At 34.0% G+C, this 17382-nt stretch overlaps 1 protein-coding gene across 1 annotated transcript in view; it reads right to left on the reverse strand.

Moving 5' to 3' along the window:
• The window catches only part of LOC125072294, a 37230-nt gene that overhangs the window by 13451 nt on the left and 6397 nt on the right, over positions 1-17382 (reverse strand). The gene's annotated exons all lie outside the window — the stretch shown is intronic.

Here is a 17382-nt window from a genome sequence, read left to right on the forward strand (position 1 = left end):
TTTCCGAAAGGCGAACCGGTCTTTGACCCGAGTGTCGGATTGCAGTCAGGATCCAGCCACAAATCATTCGTGCATCCAACACCGCACAATGGATACATACAAATAAAACGAACACATATATACCACCTATGTGTGTATTTATACACACACATAAACAAGATAGCTTTTATTTTATCCCATCTTATATTTCAAACGGTTATTCCACCAGGTAGCCATGAGTGAGGACTGAGGTTTCAAAACAATGTACACTGGCAATAGCATTGAGATGAAGAATGATGGGGCTGACGCTAAGTACTGATAAATAATATTCCTCACACATACTTAGATCGTTAACAAATTTAAATATTTGGAATTTATGGTAAAATAGATACGCGCCTGTTCTACTTAACATTTTATTATAATGTTTGAAAAACATCTAATTTGGCAAAACGCTAGAACACGTGAATCTCAATCGAAGCACTATTGAATTTTCACCGACTCGAGTCGTAAATAGTATCTCCCCTGTTCGTTAATAATTAAAAAAAATCAAGAGGTAACAACTGTGTATCGGATGAAATTCTATCACATGTATATCCTAATATATATGTATATATTAATGTACTGAAGCAGTGTCTGAGATTAGCTTTTTAGTATTTTCCCAGCAATGGAACATAAATATTAATTTTTAAAATCTTCACGTCACTATTATTAATTAATTAAAATTAAAAAAAGCAAACAAACCTTAGTTACTATTGTACGAAATGAAATTTGAATATAAGAACAGCTCACCAAAGACAATATTAACATTTAAGAGAACTTGAAATCTATGCTAATACTATAATTGTGAAAGTAACCCTTTTATCGCTTCAAGCTTAAACCGCTGAACCCATTTAGATGAAATTCGCTGTGGAGATAGTTAGAGTCCAGAGGCAAGATATAGGCTACCACTTTTAATTCAATCCTCTATTGTAAAATGGGGGTTGACGGTTTGTGTGCGAGTTTCACAGGTTCAGCTAGTAAAATGTAAATAAGAAATGATTTGAAAAGTAATATACTTGAAAGATAAGCAGAGACAAAAAGTATTGTGACATTAAGTTTATATAGACATCATTAGATAGCATAAAACAAAGTCACTTACCGCTGTCTGTCTCTACGTATGCTTAGATTATTAAAATTACACAACGGATTTTGATTTTTTTTAATAGATAGATTGATTCAAGAGAGGGGTTTATATATACAATACATGTACAATATAGTAGAGTAACACTGATAATTTTAGAGGTTTCTGAAGTTATGTCGTAAATAAAAAATTTTTTTTGCGCTTACATTATGAACGCTGGCTGAAAGCTACGAGATAGATCAAATTAATGTATTACAGTATTATGCACCTTAAAAAGTTCTTTAATAAAGTCACCGATGGTATGTGTCTATCTCTTAGGGATAACCTACAATAACCATTTTTTATCCTTTACTTTTTACGAGAGATAATGGCTTATTAGTACCTTAAATACATTGCGCATTTAATATAGATCAATATGGCTCTTTGCAGTCTATAATTTAAATGAATATTTTCTAAGATATTACAGATTTAAAACGCAGGGACATAGCGGTTTGTATTGTCTAACGACCGAATAACTGTAAACGTTTGAATTGCAGCAATGCACCCGTGAGAAGCCGGGGCGGGTCGCTGGTTTACTATAAAATCATACTTTTTAATGATTACAACGAATTAAAATGATCGTTAAATAATAATTATAGAATTATCTCAAGTTGATACATTCGACGATACGGAGATTTGTAATAAAACTCGTTTAAGATACGACATAATTATCTTTATTTACCTAAAATTTTACACGACTTTTGGACAACAATTTCCTGTCTCTTATTAAATATTTCATTGGAAAAAGTTTAAATAATTTAATATTCCAAGTCTATCTATTAAAATATTATAAATGCGAAAGTAACTCTGTCTGTGATTCTTTCACGGCCAAACCACCAAATTGAATTTGATAGGAAAGATTACTGCAAAAGTGTATGAGCAATGATAAATGCGATCTCTATTCACTAACCTAGTATCGGTAGGACAGCAAAACGAACTCGATCGGAAAAAATGAGCCGCAGGACCTACGTGCTTTCTGAGGATTGGGAGTAGAGATTCGTGTAGTTTTTAGTCAAGATGTTGTAGTGTAGTTAGTGTAGTATTTAATTTAGTTGAGTCCAGTATGCTAAAATCATATTTTTTTTATTGGTTCGCCCCTGGGTATTCCTAGGCTCTTTGGAATCTGCATACTATAACCTATGCATTGACAACGAGGCAATTATACAAGGATAACCTACTTCAAATTTAAAACGGATATAACAACGACAAAACTAATAAAACATAAATCCTATTTGAGATGAACGGTTTTGCTGAAACAGATTTTTTATAATAAAGTAAGTAGTCAACAAAAACAAATCATACAAGTGACTTTCCGAAGAAATACCAACTATTTCAGTAAACACGCAACTTTAGAAATAATAGAATGTAATATTTCTGAGCCCTTGCTTTTCCAAGTGGCTTGACCTTCGAACAGTGAACTTTTCGTCAGGGTTTTCCAAATCATGTTTACTCAATCAAAACCAGTTATATAATCATTTAAAGCATAACATTTAAAAGTATTTCTTATTATTCACAGGTAAATAGAGTTAAAATTACATCTAAAGACATTTCTTATCTGGACAATAAAATTTACATAACAAATTACGAAAGACAAATAAAGTAACTAAACGTACGTTCAGATAGACAGACGCGGCGGGGAATTTTGTTTTATAATATTAAATGATTATAATTTGTTGGTTTTTCAAACAGTCATGTAAAACTCTACATGCCACAAGCTATTGTGGTTTGTGACCCGACTACCGAATTTAGGGTTATTTTTTAAACGAGCACTTACAAGGGGAATCACAAAACTTCAACTATATTCTTAATTGCGACTAAAATCACTACATATTGTTTGACGTAATTAGCTAATATAGCGTCAAGGTCAAGTAATTTTTATACTATCTCGTATATAGAAGATAATATCCTCCTGACCAATTATTTTTACCGCTAACCAATTTTAATGGAGACTAGAGAAAACACAGGATATTATTGTGCACGAGCGAGCGCGCAAATACAGGTGCACTCTTTATACCCTCACCCCCTTAATCCATTGGTACGTTAATTCAATACTACCCGAGATAATTCAGGCGCAGAAATTACGGCTTTAATTGCTTTCCGACGCACGGGAGTACAAGTGTATTTTTCATCATCATCAGCTTCTGAGAATTTCATGACACAAAAACCGAATAACTTTTATTTGACGCGAATCGGGATTTGAACTCGGGAACTGAAGCTTTATAAACTAGCCCCAAAGATGCGGATGTACGACCAGCGGGTAATAATGTCGTTTCATCATATTTTTTCATGTTATCAACTTTAATGTTAACCACCTATTATTATTAAATAGATCCGGTTTATATTACAAATTAATTGCATGAACTTGGTTCATCCCGGTCATTAAGCGTATTAGAGATAATAATTTTGTCATTTTCTTTCTCATTCGCTACGCATTTGAAACATGAATAAAACGTATTTTAATAAACCCTTTAGAGAGTATTTCAGCCTTTTCATCATTAAAAAAAAACTACTTTTAAAGTCGATGTATTGTCCCAAGAATCATAAAAATATATATATTTTGGGCTGGATATGATTAGTCATTATACCAACTAACCAAAAATCTAATATGATTTCTACTTAAGATTAATTATAACAATTATTTAATATGAAGTTTTTCGAATAGGTATAATAAGACTTCAAATATGGTAACTAAATGACTTGCCATTCAATATGTAATCATAATACGCAATCACTTGTAATTGGAATCCTGGAACGAAGTCACCAATGTGGTATGAACATGTGTTGTTGTGATTTGTCATTGCTGATACATCGCTTAATTAGTTTTTGTATGTTGATTGTAGTTGGTAGTATACTTTATATATTTGCTGGTCAATATCCCACAGCTTGAAGATTTTCTTTCGATATCTTTCTTCTTGCAGATATTATGAAAACATAAAACGCGTGAAAAGTCATTGGATTTTAAATCATTGGTAATGATTCTCGTGTTACATTCGCAAAGTCATCTGAGATTTTTGTATTATGACTGAAAACATTTACATAGTTAAGTGTAACGTTATCTAGTAATTTAACATCCGTCCGAGAAACTCCGACAAACCATCGCACCCTTTGTTGTCGGTATGATGATCGTTTCTTTGAAACGACCACAATTATATACATTTCTTGTGTTCACTTGTCACACGCCGGTGAAACGACATCGCCCTTACATTGCTCCATAATCACATGTTTGTCCGTCACGCACCGACGACAATAATGGTACTATCAACTGCGTGCTTGTGGGAAATGGAAAATAAACAACGTTGTTATTTACTAAAAACAAGAATATAATGCCTTTGTTATTTATATATCTGTCGCGGAACATTCGCGAGTGCAGCGATGAATAAAATGATGCTGGTTGAAATTAATTAAGTTTTATTTAATTACAATGAATGAAAAAAGAGAAAGTAGTCGAGGTCTTTGCCGGTTCTTCTCAGTATAATCTAAATTCCGAATCGTTGCTTTGGTAGCTTTACATTTATATTTCTTGAAAAATTATGATACAAAAGTCACTGCCTACTACAATAAAATACATTTCTATTTTGATTACTTTCCATAAAATATATAGTTAAAGTGGTATTAAACCGGTCGAATAGTTTTAAAATGTTTATTATTAAAATGGTGTTCCTAAAATATATTGGTACAGTATTATCATTGTCTCAAAGATTAAAAACGGCAAATAAACTTATTTTACATACTACGATCAACCAAGATTACTTAAAAAAAAGCCTTTGTTTGTTTTTATCATTCTAAATTTTAAATGTTCAACTCTTTTTAGTACGCAGTGTACACAAGTTTAGATATACGCAATAATATTCGTGTAGGAAAAAGTGTGTAGTTTTCTATTGTGTCAAAGAAAAGACTTCAATGAGAAAATTGACATACAATAAACCTCATGAAGCACGAGATACAATCATTAAATCAATAAGACACTACCACAATACCTACTTGTGTAATTGAATTTCCGAGACATTCAATGGCGTAATAATAAATTGAGAAAAAACATTGAAAGAGTTTCTACTTTCGCAATGGTGTCATCGCTCTTAACGAAGTTACGAAGCAGAAAAGCAACGCGTCAATAAACGGACATCCACAAGCAGCAGCACGCGACGCGCCGCACCATATACACCGCGATTCGCGATAAACTCATGATTTATTGAATCCTCTCTTTGAATTTATATCCAGTTGATATTCGAAATCATTTAATAAATCCTACCGATATAACGATGTACATATTATACACCCATATATTACTTTTTACGAGAACGACCAACAATTAAGATACGACGTACGTTTTTCCTGCAAGAATGATGGGCACCTAGTTGTTACCGGTTACAAAGGCGGCATGAGTAATTATATAGGAGCAAAGAATGTTGAACTACATGTTGGCATTTCAATTAATAGCAGCCTCGCAGAAATAATATGGCTAGCGAGCGAGTGGCGGCAGCAGTAGCGTTCCTCCGGTAATACTCGTTGTATCGCCACTTCTTACAGTTACCGCGGGACGTGATGCGAGGGATGTGCGGTGTGAAATTAGAAACAGCGAAACAAACTGTTACAAAGCCCCTCAGGCGCTCTGTTAATAAACCGGAGTCATCATTGCTATAGATGAGCAAGCATTACTACTTTGTTAAGCACATAACATAGTATAGTACAATTTTCGAACGAAAGGTTTGTAATCATTTGAATTCGACTACCTTGCCCTGATTTGCTTTTATATTTAGGAAATGAATAAGATTTTAGGAGATGCGTCATCTGTCATGCACATATTTAAACTTATGTTCCTGGAACGTTTTTAAGTGAAATATATCGTAAAAATACTACGCTTAACTAACAATAACTTCAATGTATTGAATTATTTTTGTAATAACCGATCAACTTTAATTTTCAAGCTGCCATCGTTTAATGCCATCTTACAAATGTTACCTACATACTAGGCTGTTAACCCTCACGTAGGTGTTCGAACACATGTGTATTTAACGTGTCTTACAAGTTTTCTTGCTACATGCTCTGCCTTATATGAAATTTAGAGTGTCTATTTCACATAAAAAGGTAAGGGCGGGTTACGTAAGTAGCTTGGTCATATAACGCATATAACGCGAGTGCGGTGTTCCTCGGCGACGGTAGCGCGCAGGAAACGCGGTAAAAACTACCAAGAGGAAGAGAGCACTTTGTGATTGCTGTCTTGGTGTCCAGGGAATGTATTCTAGAGGTACGTAATGACGCGTCCCGGAACAGACAGGTGGCTCGCGCGGCTGCGTATGGGCAAGGAATGCCGCCGCGCTTTGCCTCGCCTGGGAACATGACGCCCGTCAGCTCGCACTGATCGCTATACATCTGTAAAACTTGATCCAGGTACTTGATAACGGCCTTCCTAGTATCGCTCGTATCATTATGACCAGACAAAGGTCTAAGATTTCTTCGGTTTACCCGATGAGTCATTTGACTCTATATAGCAGGCAGTTTTATTGTAATAGATTTACTATACTATAGACTTAAAATAGTCACTATTTCTTTGTTAAGAAATCGATTAGCGAATGTCTATTTATCCTGTATGATTTCTAAGAACAAGTGAGTGTAGTTTATGTATCGGTGGCATTAACGATCGTTTTTCTACTGCAACGATTTGGGCGGACGTGTATCCATAACAGTAGTGCGAACGCTACCGGTGTTGGAACGATGTCTTTGTATTTAAATGAGGTGAGTGTAGTCGGAAACAGGAACCATTCACCTATCAACTTTTGGTGATAAGCCTAGCATAACAAATACAGGATATATCGTAACCTCTGATGATCATAAGTTTTGCAGTAGGTATCGCAATCGACTTATGTACCTACACCATTATATGGTATCAGTTTGAAGATTTATCAAACAATGGTCATTTAACATTCGGTAGCCGATCACGGTTTCTTGGCACTACGTGAAACTGCAAGTGCACAGGAATTTATTATTGCTATAAGTCACGCGACGAATGTTAAATAGGCAGGTATTCACAGACTACAGAATCGTCCGTGCGTGCTCTTGCGACGTGTATTCGATTGTGCGAAATATTAAATATCAAATTCCGCGAATCGGCCGGAAATGGCTCTTTCATTATGCACGACGGGTGCGTGAAATGATCGATTTGGATGACGAGGGCTCCGACGGCGCCGCTCTTCTTCAAATTCCTCGATAACATCGTTCTTAGAGGCGCGGACGTGGGACATCGTTCATAATAAAGGTCACGTTTCGATCATATTCTTAAAAGGGGTCCGGACATATTTGAATCAAATAATAATACACCACATGTTATATCATGTTGGTATACAACCAAATAAAACATAAAACGAACATAAACCATGCGAATACGGAGTTTAGATATGAGGAGTAAGTTATTCTAAAGCGTACGTGCGAAGTAATGTATGGTGACCACCGCAGGAGATGGGGACCGACGAGCAGTGCACGGCGACAGCATAATAAAGTCCTTATGGACATCACTGTCAAGATGCGCGTGCGATAGCACCTTAGACGAGCTCCGTTTATACATTACAACCTTACGATATCATGGTATAGGCAATATTAGTTTCTAATGTTTAAAGCTTTATCGTTATTTATATTTAGAAGTTAATATATCGTCTAATATTGCAATATGTATTATTCAAGTGTTTAGTACCTGGCTCGGTGCCATTCATCCGTTAATAGCAATTGTAATGTTTCGTTGTTTGACGAATGTTACAAAGGCTTTATTCATATTTATTAGTAGCCTGCATATTATGAGCAGGAACATGTATTAGTTGAGTTCATTAAATCATAATTAATTTTATTCAAATAAACCAAAGAAGCGGAATAAAGTTTTCCATACAGCTCTTACATGTACTTTTTTCTTTACAAGAATGATTGAACGTTAAGCTACCATCAGCTTCGAATGTACCTCACGAAAAGAAACGAAAGTAAACTATGTAGTTATTATTTTATATAGATTATAATAGGTGGCGAATTATTTATGAACAAATTATTTTATCATATCAACACTATTTAACATCTATATTTTTATGTAATGCCTTTTTTATGGATGTTTTTCAGAAAAACGTTATAAAGAAAACATATCATCTAAAAAATTTAAATTGCCTCAAAATTAATAAAGTTGTATACCAAGCTTAAATGAAGTCTCGTTCTTACATTTCTGAACTACATAACAATTACTAATAGGTATAAAATAACTGACATTCATTTGTTCTAAATGTAATGTTGTGTAATTGTTACCTTTTCTAAAATAGTAATAAGATGTTGAAGTCGGCCTAGTTCTTCGATTGTGAAATGTAAAACTGCAAGGTACGTTTTGTGTATTTTGAAACTTTCCGAGATCTTATTTGGACTTGACATCGTCATTGCGTACACTTCGCTCGGAAGAAAAACATTTCAGGACATAATTTAAAAATTCTGGGATAGAAGAATAGTACTATTATCTAACAATAGGGCTTAAACATTATCAGTTAATCAAAGAGCTTAATCAATACATTATGAGATATTTTACATTTCATGTTTTGGGTTCATGTTTGATTTAACCAGTCTATCAATTCGTAGCCTTGATATTCAGAGAATTGACATAATGTCAATCAAGGTTCAATTTGTCAAAATGTCAATGAGGATTTTGTGTTTGGCGGGAGTCACATCACTTGATCCATCGTGTTAGGAGAATCCAGACGAATCCCGACCATCTGGCAACGCTACTTGCAATACTAGAGAACGTCAATGCGTGTTCGCGTGCAGTGCGGCGGTAGCCTCGAGGGCCCGTCGGCAGATCTTATAAGCACGCAACGATCTTCCAGCTAATCGGACGATGTATCGCCGACCTCACTTAGCAATTAGTCTTCTCGGTAGCAAATCGCACTATTATATTAAAATTAAAAAATGTATCCTTATTAGAGACCCAGTTATAGAATAAATTCGTTGTATTGTCGAGTGGAGTCATTATTCGAAAAAAGTAACGTCTACTATTACAGAACTGGTTGGAACCCGACGTTTGTGATGAAGTAAAAAGTAGGGATATGCAAATTGCAATAAAGGCTACGGAGATGTCTTTAAAAGCCACGATGTGGGATAAAAAATTAAACCATACTATTATGACTTGCGGTCCTTGAACCTTTGTAACTTGTACTTATTGCTTCTTAAAAGGAAATAGAACCAAGATGGATGGCCGAGTGGTGAGAACGCGTGCATATTAACCGATGATTGCGGGTTCCAACCCAGACAAGCATCACTGAATTTCAATGAGCTTAATTTGTGTTTTTAATTCATCTCGTCTATTATCAATGAAATTCTGGCACAAGAGACCTTGGCAGTAACAAGCCGACGTTAACAGGCTGTAAGGTTAATTTTTAACTAATAGGAAATAAAAGTTGAGTATAAAAAGTGGTGTCAGCACTGACTCACCAGTTCACTTAATGTTATAGAACACGAATCAACATATTATGTCAAAATAGGTATTGTAAAGGAAACATACTCAATATTATGACTACTATCATAAGCACGCCCAAGCGATCGCAATTTCTTAACTCACCTTAATTAAAAATCGCGTAAAAACAGCGCTGAAAAGCCGCTTTCTCATTCATTTTGGTCGATGAGTAAAAAACTGTGTACGTACCGGTACTAAGAATGCAACACCTCGACGGAGGTCTGGAGTATGGACCAATATTTATTTAAGAGGTGAGCTGTATGGGGGGAGGGTGACCGGCTCGCCGTGATGCTGGCCGAATGTTAATTTTCACGATGAAGCCATTTAACGGACGTGCACAGACGATTTAACGAGCTCGCGCTACATTTCTTGAAACCCATACGATACGACGGCCGTGCAATGTCTATTATCGCATGAATTATTATGCGATTTTATTGAATTCGTATTAGAGATATCATACTCGCTACATCGGTGCGTTTGTTATGCATGAGTTTCATGTAGGAAGGCAGTGGGAGGAATTGTTGAATTGCTTTAATGTAATTGCATCAATAAGATTTTAAATATAACTTCAGCAATATTTTGAGTTAAGTAATAAATATCCTATAAATGTGACATAGCTGGAATTCCCAAATTAAGAAGAAAGTTTTGGAGCTTATTCCACCGCGCTGCTTCAATGCGCGTTGGTAGATGGCTTGACATATGAGACAGACTTATCTAAGAAATACAGGTTACCATAGGTTTACGATGTTTTCCTTCACAGGCTAGAGATGACATAAACACAAATTTAGCCCATGAAAATTCGCCATGTTGCTTTCGCGAGTTTGGACCTGTAACCTTTGAGTCCCCTCGTCTTCAATATTTTAGAAATTAATTTTATATAACCTGTTCGTTATTGACTAAAGAGTTAAAAGTATCTAATTATAAGTAAATGTGACACCTTTGTTGTTGTGACAATGAATACGCCTTGCGTGATTCCATTCATGGTTCTTTTGAACTTCGGTGTCAAGTTTCCCATACGACATTCCTCGCTGCCGGCGAACACGGTGGTCCCGAGATGAGATATATCATTACAGTGTAATAATAATGTAGGAAAGATTCGCATCATTAATGATGTCGAACAATAACAAAGAAAAATATTTTTTTATTTATTTTAAATGACCAACATAATAGTGCCCAGTATTCGAGCATAAGAATGTTTAAGAAATGCCTCATATTTCTTATTTTTAAAATATATATATACCTGATTACTTTTAAATAAAAATAGCTTGGAACAAGTTATTATGGTATTTACTATGCACGTTTTACCTGCCTACCACTTATATGTATATTCTCATTATATTTCAGTGGTATGTTTTTTCATTCAAAAAATCTTAATGTAGGATTATTAGGATACTATGTTATGATAATATAGGATTCTTAACTATATAACTGTCTAGTATATAATACTGAAATTATAATATGCGGAGCAGTCAAATACACGCCCCCGACGAGTCAACATCACTGTGGTTCGATATTTGTATAGAAGAGATGTGTACACTAGAAGCAAAAGGGATCGTGTGAACTAGCGCGGGCGGAGGCTGCGGGGTATCCGATCTCGGCAAACTGACATTTCCGTTTGAAATCATTACCGCTCATTAGCTTTCATTTAAACGCGTGTAAACAATACGTGTATCGTTCGACTTTTAAAAGAGATAAGAAAACTACAGTCACATCAAACATTTTCCCTTTGCTTCCATTGTTCGAAATAGAAACTTGATATTTTGTGTATTTAACATTTATATTTTGTATTAATATAATTAGTTTTTATTTTGACTTAATGATATGTTATTTATTAATTTATTTTAAATAAAAAGTATTAAAATCTTTCGTTAGTGTATAGGTATTTAATTCATTGATTATTATCAAGTTGCAATTATTTCGTAAGATATAATAGTTTCTCAATAAAAGACGATGCAAAGTTTGTATATTTTAAATAGATAGAAATCATATACATAAGTATATTGCAGTATGGTATTCACAGGGCAGGTAGACGACTAGACGGTTGTGAGAGCCAATTTATTGGGTATTCAACGAGCGTCTGAGAATTTTGAATAGAAGAGCCTCCAGCAATTTAAAAAATAATACGGAACTGAATCAACTTCATAAATTCATAAGTAATAGGTGCAATTACTGTAAATATTATACATAAAATTCTAAATAAAACCTCTTTTGGATGAGACTCTTCATAGTACTTTTTAATCATAATTTCTGATTTATCACTGGTTTGTATTTTAACCTAGCGAGAAGAACGAGAAAGCAATTATGTTGTTACTCTCTAACGGCGATTAAATTACCTAAGTATGTAAATTGAATACAATTGAATTATTATTTATCCTGCATAAAATCAACGAACGCTAACTCCACTTTTTTATCGTCTTCATAAACTCTTATCGAGGAATACGCTTAATTTATCAGTGTTTTAAACGTGGTATTTAAATGTATTAATTGGCTAAACTATAACTTATATACTCGTATATACTTCGAAGTATGTGTTACAGTTCTTAATTTTATGTTAAGCTAGATCAAGACCATTCAAATTATAGATTTTTAAAATAAGGTTCAATATACATAATTTTTTTTTTACGTAGATAGTTCAGTTTAAACTAATTTATACTTTGCATAACGATTTAATTTCGGAATGATTTAATATATCAGACCATATAACATTGAAATTGTTAGAAAAAAAATATACTAGATATTGCAAAATGTTGTTTTTATTCAATGGGTGTATCCGATACTCAGCTGTCAAAGTAATTGACATTTGCATATTTTTTTGATGCGCTGCTTTGGATGGACAACATGTGAAAACTATTTACCGAGCCGATAATTCCTAGAGCCATTCACTTTTTATACTAAATTTATTCAAATGTGAATGCTGAATTTACTGAAATGTGTGAAATACGATACGAAAAGGAATTTTAAATAACATTTATCAAGAATTTGCAATGACTAATATTCGTTGCATGTGAGTGCAATGACCATCTTTATCTTTTCTTTCTGAATTCATATCATTCATTTCAAAATTTTTGACATGAGAATAAAATATATACCAAATACGATATAATATATGTATAATATGATCGATTTTTAAATTACCTTTCATTACATAGCCCGCGATTATGTGACATATTGTCGTTAATAATAACCACAAAATGCAAAAGTCATAAAAGAAATGCAGAAATACAGAATAGCAACAATTATTAAAAAAAAGAACTAAAAGTTTTATCTCTTTAAATTTAATGTTTATAAAATAATTTATGTACCGACAACCGTATCCTTTATAAATCGAGTAAGCCAATATTTATTTTGTCAATAGGCGTGCCTTTCTTGACTCGATACAAAAATCAATAATACCTTTATAATTAAGTATTATTCACACCGAACCGTTTGTCCCCCAGTTACTTCTGAAGTCAATAAAAAAAATCCTAACAATGCTATTGTATTTCGAGAGTGGAAGTGGATGCGAGAACAGTGAACTGTCAAAGATCATACAAGAGATAAATAAAAAGGACCATTGTGAACACTGCAACTGTTCGTGTTTAATGGGCCCGATCTCTGCTATTCATAACAATATTTAATATGAACGCGAAGGTCCTCTGAGCTTTCGGCCGCTATTTTACACTTTGATAATGTGTAACTAAATTATTTCACGACTGATACGTTAGTTCTTAAGTGTCAATAAATACGAAGCTTCGTTATGTTTAGTTACTAGAAGAATGAGTAATATGCGAAAAATTTGAAAAAAGGCGTTCAGAGCCCCTCAATATGTGCCTAGTTTCTTTGATTGAATACACGAAAAACTAAAATTACTGTAATTGGCACACTAATTTTTATTCATAACTTGTACTTCTTCATAAATGTTTTGAACATTTCAGTCAGACAACTATAAAAATCGGTTGTGTGGATTCTGAAATAGTGTCGCAAACACAAACGGATCCATCGTATCTTAAGTCGGTTAAATCCATCGCGTTAATCAAATTCACGCCTTTGACGCAGGAAGCATTTCAACTGCGCCAGGCAATTATCGACAAACTATAGAAATAAAATGTGTCAAGTTGATTTCTAGCTAATTAACGCCGAGTGTTGCAGTTATACCGAAAATACTCAGTATTTTCACAATCACTCATTAAAGTCACTCAGAAACGATATTTCAACAACGGTTTCCGTTTATTATTAGACTGTTTCTCAGGTTAGCTTAACTGAGATTTCGTTTGAAAAGCATATTATCCTTAAAAACACCAATTACTTGCTAGACTAGACTAGTATTCCATAGAGAATTTAATCTTTAAATCGAAAAGATTTTACAAGAAAAATATTTATCCGTGTAAATTTATATTAGTATTTGCTATAAATCCATAATGAATATCCGTGTTTAAAATTCTAGATATAATAAAGCGTATAAAATATAAATTATTAACACCCGGTTAAACGTATCATGTCAAATATGATGGACTCTTACATTCAAAGGACGACTAACGAATTTGTGAAACAATGCGACCCTACCTGTACGGGCGGCGGCTTTTAAAGCCCAAATAATCGGTTCAACAAATCGAGTCGTTTTAACATGTCAAGACAAGCTTCGCTTTTTTTTCGTGTGAGGAAACAGTGGGACGCCTTTAGATGTTTTGTATATTTTATGGCCACTTCATTAGTTGTATTGAATTTAAAACGACCACTGGGAACACCTTTATTGACACATCAGAGATTAGCGGGAAGGTTAAAAGTAAAATAAACAAAGAATAGATAGGTTCTTAATTTTATTAATTTTTAAACATTTTTCTACGTTAACCACCATTTGGAACTAGACATTTTTGTACAGGACGTAGGTCAATAACTAAACGAACTTACAATAAAGTAAACAACTGAGTTATTCATTATATAATATTGTTTCACAAATGACAATAATAACGCTTAAATATTAGGTTTCATATTTAAAAAGAAAAAAAAACAGTCCTTTGAACAAATAGATAAAAGATACTAACTGTGACAATCACTACTGCGAGGATGTAATAAAAAGACAAGCAAATCTCATAGAATGCACACTAGATGCACGAAGCAGGCTGCGCGGGCGATGCAAGCCGTAGGGGCGAGACGACGGGGGGAACGGGTCGCGGTGCGCAACAAAGAGCCTTCCGGGAACCGCCACAATACAGGTTTGCGACGTGCGATACCTTCGCAGATACGGGCTGCGACCGACCAGGTACTCACCGAGCCCTTTTGTCAACCATAACGACACAACGGTTTACGGTACTCGTTAAACGAGTTTCGTACTTATTGGAAATTCAGCGAGCGGATTTAGCTTGACGACATACAAAAAAGTCACGTCGATAGATTAGAATTTGATAAGTTAGCACAAAAAAAGTGTTTTGAATTCTAACATGTGCGAACACGGATCACGATAGCGTCATGATTCGCAGTAGCTCTAATAAAAATTAAAAACGAAGTCACGGAAAAGTATCGAAGATTGATCACGTGTCGAAAATTATGTCACACGATAATGATGTGCGATGTTTATGAAAGTACAAGTAAAAACTAGATATGTTTGAAGTAGATAAGAGTAGAGGTGAAAGTAAAAGTGGGATAATAAAATTAGTTCCCGAGGAGATGAACAACTCGTCCATCGGCGCGGACGCAGCCTTTAGATTTATGAGGACTAGAGACGATTTTCTCGATTCTCCATGGGTCATCACACATATAACTCACCTCGCTGCTTTGATTTTAGGTCGATAAATTGAGGAATCTTAATTACTATCTATGAATGTATTACGATTATGAATAATTAATTTTAATATGAAAATAATTACTTACATATATATTCAAAGAATAATTTCCTTAAGATATTAATATGTATGAAGTAATATTTAATGTATCATAATGATTTTTCTCAAGTTCAAGATAAACCAGGTGTCACGATTTTAACATTGAACGGTAATAAAAAACGTATGTAATATTTTTGACGGATTAGATTAGGAACGATTTGGTTAAAAAAAGACACACCAACGAGTCGTTACCGCATTTTCTTAGAATTGCTGCCGGTAAATAAACTAACACATTCGTAAGCGTGTCAACAATACATATAATATACTTGTGTTAATAATGACGTATGTCGATACGTAAAGCGATACACGGGATACCCTTTTTGAAATGTTGAACTTCTTCATCGATATTTTTATCTTAAAGTTATAAATTACTGAAGCCTTGGTGTCTAAAATTCAATCCGAATAAGCATGTTTACTTTAAATTTCCGACATTTTTCTGTTATCAATTTAATGTTTTATTTATTGTATAAAATAAAGAGAACTCGTATTAAAAGGAAAACCGATCCAACTAGTAATATAATTACAGTTTTAAGAAATAGATTGCGTCAGCTTCTTATCTAGCACATTTTAATACAAATCCTTTACTAGAGTTTATTCAGAAATTTTATAAATAATGTATAAATTATAAAATTCACCCAGATATTCAATCATTTATAGAGTTATTTTTAGCAGCATTCGTATTGAATGTTCACGACCCCGGAACCGAATCGAAGGAAAAAAACAACCTCTCGTGTCACAAGCAGCGTGTACTTCTTAGAACTGTCTATCTAGGATGATGATTTTATACATTGCAATTTAACAAGTTAAAACAAGTGGATAATGACATAATCCATTCGCCCGCCGGCCTAGTGTTTCATATCAGAAATGTTGTGAGTCACGCGAATCAATTAAACACATTTGAACAATACTTATTATTAACCTACTACTTATTGTTAGATAAACTCCTTGATCGCTATCTCTTTTCTAAGACGTTGACTAAACAATGTTCTACGATTAAAATCCACAATTATAATGTGATTGCTTTTTAATGCCTGTTTTCGTATTTGATTTACGACTAACTCGCCGTTAAAGTATATCCTAAAAGTTTTTACGTCATGTACTTTCGACGTCTAAATTCGGCCTCGTAGCCATTTCTATCATCCGTAAGCAAAACAAATCGTTTCTTGAATAACCGGACATAAGTTTGATTACAAAAAAAAACCTTTTAAACATTGTTTTTATTTGATTCATATTACGGGAAAATATTAATAGGTTTAGTTGTAGGATACTAGATTGTATTATTATCATTTTGCCAATGAGTGTGCAAAATCTATTCACATTTTGATACTACTACGTGTTACTAAGAACCTAGTGATATTTGTACAACTATATATCAAGAACTAAATTGACACGAGGATGGATTTCAAGAAATCATCCCTTTCAATTCGCTTTAGTATCCGCTATGAAGCTATAATATCATCTTGTTTCATTTATGAGTAAAGTACACATTATTGTCACAGATGGAACACGATACGTAGAAGTAGGCGTGGGCGAATCGAGCGATGTCGAGTGAAGCAGCAATCAGCACTTCTGAGAAGCTCAGTTGTTTTTGCGCAGGTGCAATCAAGTAATGTTTTATTATAACCAACGCTGACCGCTAGCGCTATGAACGCGATTGTTCACAGCCTATAGATAGAAATTTTAGTTCCGTGTCATTAACAATCACGTATTTCTTACTACGAATAACATAAAATCAATGCGTTTTTCAGGATCTATAGTCAGGGCCGAAAGTAAGCGGTTAGGTATTGAATAAAACTCTACGTTATAGGTAGCATTATAAATATACTAATATATGTATAGTAAATAGTTGTGATCGAATCGTGGAAGTATGAGAAAATAAGTTATGCTAATATAGGTAATAAACTGACCAGGTATAATAA

Source organism: Vanessa atalanta, chromosome 2 (assembly GCF_905147765.1).
Source record: "Vanessa atalanta chromosome 2, ilVanAtal1.2, whole genome shotgun sequence".
Classification (NCBI taxonomy): Eukaryota; Metazoa; Arthropoda; class Insecta; order Lepidoptera; family Nymphalidae; genus Vanessa; species Vanessa atalanta.